At 45.0% G+C, this 7,500-nt stretch overlaps 1 protein-coding gene across 1 annotated transcript in view; it reads right to left on the reverse strand.

Moving 5' to 3' along the window:
• The window catches only part of il1rapl1b (interleukin 1 receptor accessory protein-like 1b), a 595,103-nt gene that overhangs the window by 370,779 nt on the left and 216,824 nt on the right, over positions 1–7,500 (reverse strand). The window lies entirely within an intron of this gene.

Genomic DNA, 7,500 nt, shown 5'->3' on the forward strand with positions numbered 1-7,500 from the left:
AGGTTATTGTTTCTGAAGGACAGTATCTCAATGACATTGAAGTCCCTAGTGAAGGACAGAGGTTTATTTGTATTGAACTGAAATAACTACTTGAAATGCAGTTTGCACTGTTCAGCTTTTAAATGCAATTTACGTAAATACTTCATGAGTATCTATCTGCTGTTTGGTATTGACGAAGAAGGAGGACCCCATCATTGATATTTTTCGTGTTTTTGAAACTTTCACAGGTAAGGCTGAATTCAAATTAGGCTTCCCAGAAATGCAATTAATCAAGGAGCCATGTGACACATAAAATATGGTTTTAACCAAACCATTAACATTTAAATCATTGTTACATATAACTGAATGGTAAGTCCAGTGAAGATTGACATTATCAGGCACTGGGATAATGAAAAATACTTTAAAAAAAGGTAATGAATTGGGCCGTCCCATAATTCATGAGGTTAAAAGTTCACTATAAAAAAAGACCCCCAAACTCTGACAAAGTTGGCAAAAAAATCCCCCAACATTATGACAAGCATTTCCAGGTGAAAGGGCTTATGATGAGACAGCGATTCGTGGTAGGTAAGCATTTCATTATTTAATTCATTTCCACCTTTTTTGGGGGTTTGAACTGAATGTGTGACCGTACTACTAATGCCGTCATTATCATACAATGATAGAGTTATTTCCAAGAAAAGCGGGCCGCTAACACGTAGCAGCAGTCCTCTCCGAGGCACTTGATGCTTTCTCGCTGCCTTGAGAGAGAGAGAGAGGCCCTCTAAAAAATTGCCACTTATAATGAACCAAACTAATGAGGCATTCACCAAAAGACGGCCTTTACCTTGGGGGTTAATAAGTTATTACCATACAATTATGCATGCACATAATATACAATTTCCACCAATTCTCTCACAGTTAGGTTAGACTGAGATCGTCGAGCAGCAGCGGCAGCGGAAATACAGTGTGCCCTGACAGACGGCTGACAACGGAAAGTTCCATGCTTCAGAAGAACCACAGATACTACAGAAAGACCTTCACCATCTCTCTCTATCTCTCTCTCTCTCTCTCTCTCTCTCTCTCTCTCTCTCCCTCTCTCCAGGCTACAGGCTCTTCTCCTCATTATTCTCTGACAGAGTAGTTGTTCCACAAGAAGCAGTGGTGGACTCAAAACCCCTTTTGCTGAAAGGCTTTCCAACATGTCAAATCTTTGCTTACAATCTGCTGTCAAGGTTCAAGGAATATCCTTTAAAACCAGAACACGAGGTAGCAACATGGAAAAGTAATGAACCAGAACGCAGAGACTTCAGAAGCCCTGGACAGAACAGTGTTTCTGAAGGGGTACCCTTTTCTTCTACTAATATTCTGATTGCAATACCACCTATGTAAGGTCTCTCATAAAATGTGATGACATAAAAGCATGTACTATAGTATATGCACATGCACATAGATTTAGCCGCGCTATCACCAGACAATATCAAAAATGATCATTTCTCGTGGAGGAGTTGTAGTTTGCGATTGCCTCTGGTCGTTTACTGGGCCTCACACATTTTAGTATCATGTGGCGTATACAGTACGCAGTCCATATAGCCAATTGTGTCAATTGAATTTAAAAATCTTGTCACAAACCGCTCTCTGATTGGCTGCCTACATAAGAATAGTACTTTGGCACTGGCTTCCATGCTGTCCTTCATAACACAATTGTGCAAAGAAGCATGGAATTTCCCAGGCTAACACACATCCTCATGGACATGACATATGAACAAGTTGTTACGAGTACATGGCATTTGATGGAGAAACATGTTCTGGCAGGGCTGTCACAATACTCATTATAATCAAACATGCAGACGGTATGCATATTGTACACGCTGTATACTCTGCTCCCCTACTATGTATCTCTGAAACTACCCTGACACACACACACACACAGACACACAGACACACACACACACACACACACACACACACACACACACACACACACACACACACACACACACACACACACACACACACACACACACACACACGTACACACACACACACACAAACACACACACACACACACACACACACACACACACACACACACACACACACACAGAGTTGTGCGCTGTCCCCCAGTAAAACCTCTTACTGAGTGAATCTTTACTGATCTGGCTGTTAAGCTGTTATTGTAAGCAGGGACGCAGACGGCTTTGGCCGAGCCCAGGGCATAGTCATCTGAAAACGCCCCACCCAAAACATACAGTGTAACGAGAACCCCATTATGGAACCCTCCTCTCTCCCTGGGCCTGGGACAACTGACCCCTTTTGTCCCAGCCCTGTCATATTCCCTGACTGTTAGGTTTGGTCAAAACAGCCGACAGATGGAAACGCTAGGAGCTCACCTCACCTTTGTAAATCCACATTCAGTGGTAAGCATTTCTCACTCACAATCCTCCGGTATCAAACAAAACATTCGACCGCTTTGTTTACTGGGGATTTTTGCAACACCAGGGGATCACTGTGAAGCGACGCGGCATTTTCCGCGCCCGTGCTACGGCAATAATTTCAACCACATGGAGACAGCCTGCAGTGCAAAGCTAATTCATTTTTTTTCTTTTTTTCTTTCCGTCCCTCAGCTTTTCGATTTCGCTGTCTTCTGTCTGTTTTGTCTCCCATTTCCTCCCTCTCTCTCTCCCTCTTTGTCTGTGCCTGTGTTTGTCCGGGTTTACCAGCAGCAACCCCTTTTACCATTTTCACAGAGAGTGGAGCCAACAGGGATTACTTTCTTTTCATCGATAGCAAACCAACCATTGGCCCTAATTAGTCTAAACGGTTGTGACAAACGAAAAAAAGCAGCACACTCATCCAAAGCAAATCTCTCCACTCCACTTTCAGCCTGATTACACAATAACTCAGCATAGAGTGATTGTGTTCCTCGGGCACATCTAGGTCTCAAGCACTCTCAAGCGAAGGAGTTAAAAAAATGGAGCTGTCTGCCATTGCATTCTGCATCCTTTGCATTACGTTTGGTTCCCTTGACCTTGTTCTTGAACCACATAGGAAGATCTAGAAGGGGGAGTACGGTGGGCAAAGGGTGCATTTCTTTCTTGAAAGCACAGTTGTTTGCCTGTTACCCAACTTAGGTAGTTTCCAAAGGGAAATTGCATTGCAAACAACCAAGTAGCTAACGTAGTTAGCGACTATGGTTTCGAGAAATGCACCTCTGAAGAGCCAGCCAAAAATAAAAAAGATTAGCTGAATGTTAATTTTATTCTAGTATCGCCACTATTGAAACTAAATGGTTTATGCCAGAATAAAAAAACGTATCATCTACGCTAGATTCTACAGTGTCAACTTCAGTGTCTGGACATGGGTGAGGAGAGAGTTTGGGAGGGAGGGGGTTGATTATGGGGGTCTGGAAAGGAGGCCATGATCTCTAAAGACACTAGCCACGCGCACCATCCCAAGTACTTTCGCCAAGAGACTTGGCTCCGCACTACGTCTGGTAAATGTGGAGCGATGTTGAACGGTAGGATTTGGCCGGTGTTCTGACAAACGGTCCTACATTGTAATTTTATCCTACGGTAGGATGTTCTGTCAGACATGTCTGTTAAACAGTCCTACATCGCCATAGATATGACATAGACATCAGACATGTTTGTTCAACAACTTATCCTGATTTTTCAGAAAATTTCCTTCCCGCTTCCTGCAATCGCGTCAACCTCCAGACCATGAATACGAAATTAAATGGTAGTATTATGGGATGGCCAGGACCAGGCTATAAAGACACTATGTCTTGAGAAGAATTGACAGTCCCTCCAAGTCTAGGCTAGGAGTTTGTGTGTGTGTGTGTGTGTGTGTGTGTGTGTGTGTGTGTGTGTGGGATGTTCAATTATTCTCCCCAGCTCACTCTAAAAGTCCACAGCACGTTGGAAAAAGTGCAGGACAGCATCCACATGCACTAAAGAAAATCCTACATGACTGGGCCATGGATGGATAAGGAGAGAGGTGGGGAGTTGATGATGGTGGTGAGGAGAAGAGGTCATGATCTCCAAAGACAGCATGTCTTGAGAAGCATCGACAGTCCTTCCAAGTCTAGCCCAGGAGTATGTGTGTGGGTGGGATGTTGAATTGTGATGAACCTCCCTAGCACAGTGGTTTTCAAAGTGGGGGCCGGGGACCCCTGGGGGGCCGCGAGAGGGTGTTGGAGGGCCGCGGCAGTTTGACAGGAAAAGCAAATTAAAATAATTTAATAAATTGAATAACTAACTACACCAACATAAACCAAAAATAAGCAAAAGAATATTCCCTTCAGTTGAGAACTGCATTATCATGATTTACGGCATCTCTGAACATTACTACAATTATTTATTTTACATATCCCAAAGGGGCTCATAGACCTAGACAATGGCTGTGAAAGGGGCATTCAGAAAAAAATAGTGTCGCATGGCTCATGTCAGGGGGGCCTTGGCCAGATTCTGTTGGTATATGGGGGGCTTTGCCATGGTAAAGTTTGGGAACCCCTGCCCTAGCTCATTCTCAAAATGCACACTACATTGGAAAAAAAAATGTGCAGGACAAGTGTACATTCCCCCTCCACGGCCGAGTATGGAGAGAAACTTTGGCGATTGTTATGTTGGTCAGGCAGTGGGACCGCAGTAGCCTCAAGATACTTTATTCACCTGTCAGTCCTCCCACATGAATGGGAAAAAAGTGTAAGACAGAGAGACACAGAGAGAGAGAGAAAGAGAGAGAGAGAGAGAGAGAGAGAGACAGAGAGAGAGAGAGAGAGAGAGAGAGAGAGAGAGAGAGAGAGATACAGTAGTAGATACCAGTGACTAAGACACCTGAAGCGACCTTCCTTTCACCTGGGTTCGAGTGACCTTTAGATTAATGAAATCCTCTCCTGGTGGGAGCCAAGAAGCCCCGAAAAAACTTTTATGCCATTATGAAAGTCATAAATCATACAGTTGTCAGGGGTGTTGGCCCCACCTCCGACAAGTGGAGGAGTAGGAAGAGGAGGAGGAGGAGGAGGAGGAGGACACAGATGAAGAGGTTCCAAATACTCCCTTTAATCTCCACTTCTCTCTGTCTGCTCTCAATAGACTAGACTCTCTCTCTCTCTCTCTCTCTCTCTCTCTCTCTCTCTCTCTCTCTCTCTCTCTCTCTCCCTCCCTCTCTCATTCTCAATGGCTCTTACTCTGCCTCTCTCCCCTACGTATGTCTCTCTTACTCCCTTTTGATCTCTCTGTATCTCTGTATCTCTGTATCTCCCTCTCCCTCTCTCTCTCTCTCTCTCTCTCTCTCTCTCTCTCTCTCTCTCTCTCTCTCTCTCTCTCTCTCTCTCTCTCTCCCTCTCTCCCTCTCTCTGTCTCTTTCCCCCCGCTGTTTTATGATGTCCCTTATTATGTCTCTCTGGTTTTCATCCCTCCTCACGTCTCCTGACCCTGACACGAGACAGAATATCTCCACCCCTCTCCCTCCCTGAAGAGTTATGTACGTACTGTATGCTACCACTTCATTTAAGACACACAAGGGCTACTACCATAAGCCTAATAGCAATGGGTCGGACAGTAGCATGTGTCATTGCTCCCTTGAGTCAAAAACAGAAGGAAAATTGTAAATATATATATAAACATGCTAACTGACTCCTTCTCTCCTGGTGGTACTTGTGGGGGATTTGAGGACTCAGCATCCTGTAGAGCAGTGGTTCCCAAACTGGGGGCCGTGACCCCTAGGGGGTTGTGGAAGTACGGCAGGGGGTTGGGGTCATGGAGACAATGAAATGCTTGGATCAAACATGTATGCATGTTGTGAATATGGTAGCAAAAACAATATTGACTTGTATGGTGGATAAGTGTATTTTAAGTGTTTTTCCTGTGGTGAAAAATATATATATTTAAAAAAAAAAATATATATATATATATGCAATAGTAATAGACAAAACATGTTTGCCGCTTGGAATATCATGGCGAGAGGCGGTAGCAAAAATGTTCTTACATCCAAAAGTGTGTGTGTGTGTGCGTGGGGGGTGGGGGGGGGCTTACCACCTGAAAAAAGTTTGGGGGCCACTGCAGTAGTGCATGAGCTGCGGTGAGAAGAGAATTAATCGCGCTGCATAGCAACGGGTGGGGATTTTTAAAGCCGTCTGATTTATAGGGCGCTGCTTCCAGTAAGCCTTGTCCCTCAACACTTTATTGCCAGTGTGTGTGGGAGGACATCCAGACTGGTGGTGGTGGACAGACGCGGCTCTTCTTTTCACTCACATCCACTTCATTCAGGACTCCACTGCTCTGTAGCTACCGTACTGTACTCTCACAATAGGCAAACCTTATGTAGTCCTGCGTACATCCAAGGCTGGTGGTGAATGCTTTGTTGGAGTGTGACAATGTTGAATATTTATACTTGACTTCAGAGTAGGCCCAGTACACTTTGCCCCCACGCACTTCCTCCAAGACTCTACTGTGTTGTAGCTACTTTCAGGGCCGCTGACAGCTTTGGTTGGGCCCAGGACAAATTCCTCTGAAAGGGCCCCCCACCCAATACATTCAATGTAATGAGGACCCAATTATGGACCCCCCATCTCCCTGGGCCCGGGGCACCTGACCCCTTTGACCCCAACTGACCCCACCGGGAAATGCCCGCTATCCAGATGGCCATCCAGCCCTGCTGACTAGGCAGACAGACACCATGGGCTGAATGGCTGAGCGCAGACTGCTGCTTTTTATCAACCCAGAGAGGGAGACGAGAGCCTCGCCGTCTGGACTAACCAATGTCCCAAGTGGATTCACTTGGTATGTGCAAGTCTTATCCCACCACAACGGCTTAACATTTTTCTCCCTTGAATTTAGTGGGAATGTCTATGTGTCCAAATCAGTGGATGGAGGATTTGTGCCAGCCAGCCACCATTGAAAATGCTGCATGGAAAAATGTGGGTTGAAACGGGTGGTGTATTTACTTGGCACAAAATAACCATTTATTTCTGGGGGAGCTGCTGCTGAATTTTAGGATTTACTTGTCAAAGGCAGGTGAGGGTTCACATTTTGCAAACTCTATGTCCAATCTTGCTCCAAAGTAGGGCAAGGTGTTTAAAGGCACCATGGATGTGAAGTGTGTTAAGTAAAACTAATTAAGTGACAGGAGGTTATGTAAAGACTGTTTGCACAGAATAGAGTCTACAGATAACTCATTAAGACATGGAGGCACATTTTTGGGCCCTGCGTGGTCAACTGGTGGGACACTCGCCTGCCATGCGGCTGACCCGGGTTCAATTCCCGGCCCGGGTCCTTTGCCGACCCCTCCCCGTCTCTCTCCCAATTCGCTTCCTGTCCACCTTTCACACTGTTCTATCTAATAAAGTCGAAAAAGAACAAAAAAAAACTTTTTTTTTTCAAAGGAACCACACTTTTGTGTATTTACTGGCTGCAGCATCTATGCATATTTACCTATAACAGTGTATTTTTGCATACCTGTGGCATAAGCAGGGTCTTATCTCAACACACATAGTGAGTGACGTTGTGTAGTTCAGAACAG

This window comes from Engraulis encrasicolus, chromosome 12, assembly GCF_034702125.1.
Source record: "Engraulis encrasicolus isolate BLACKSEA-1 chromosome 12, IST_EnEncr_1.0, whole genome shotgun sequence".
In the NCBI taxonomy this organism is placed as follows: domain Eukaryota; kingdom Metazoa; phylum Chordata; class Actinopteri; order Clupeiformes; family Engraulidae; genus Engraulis; species Engraulis encrasicolus.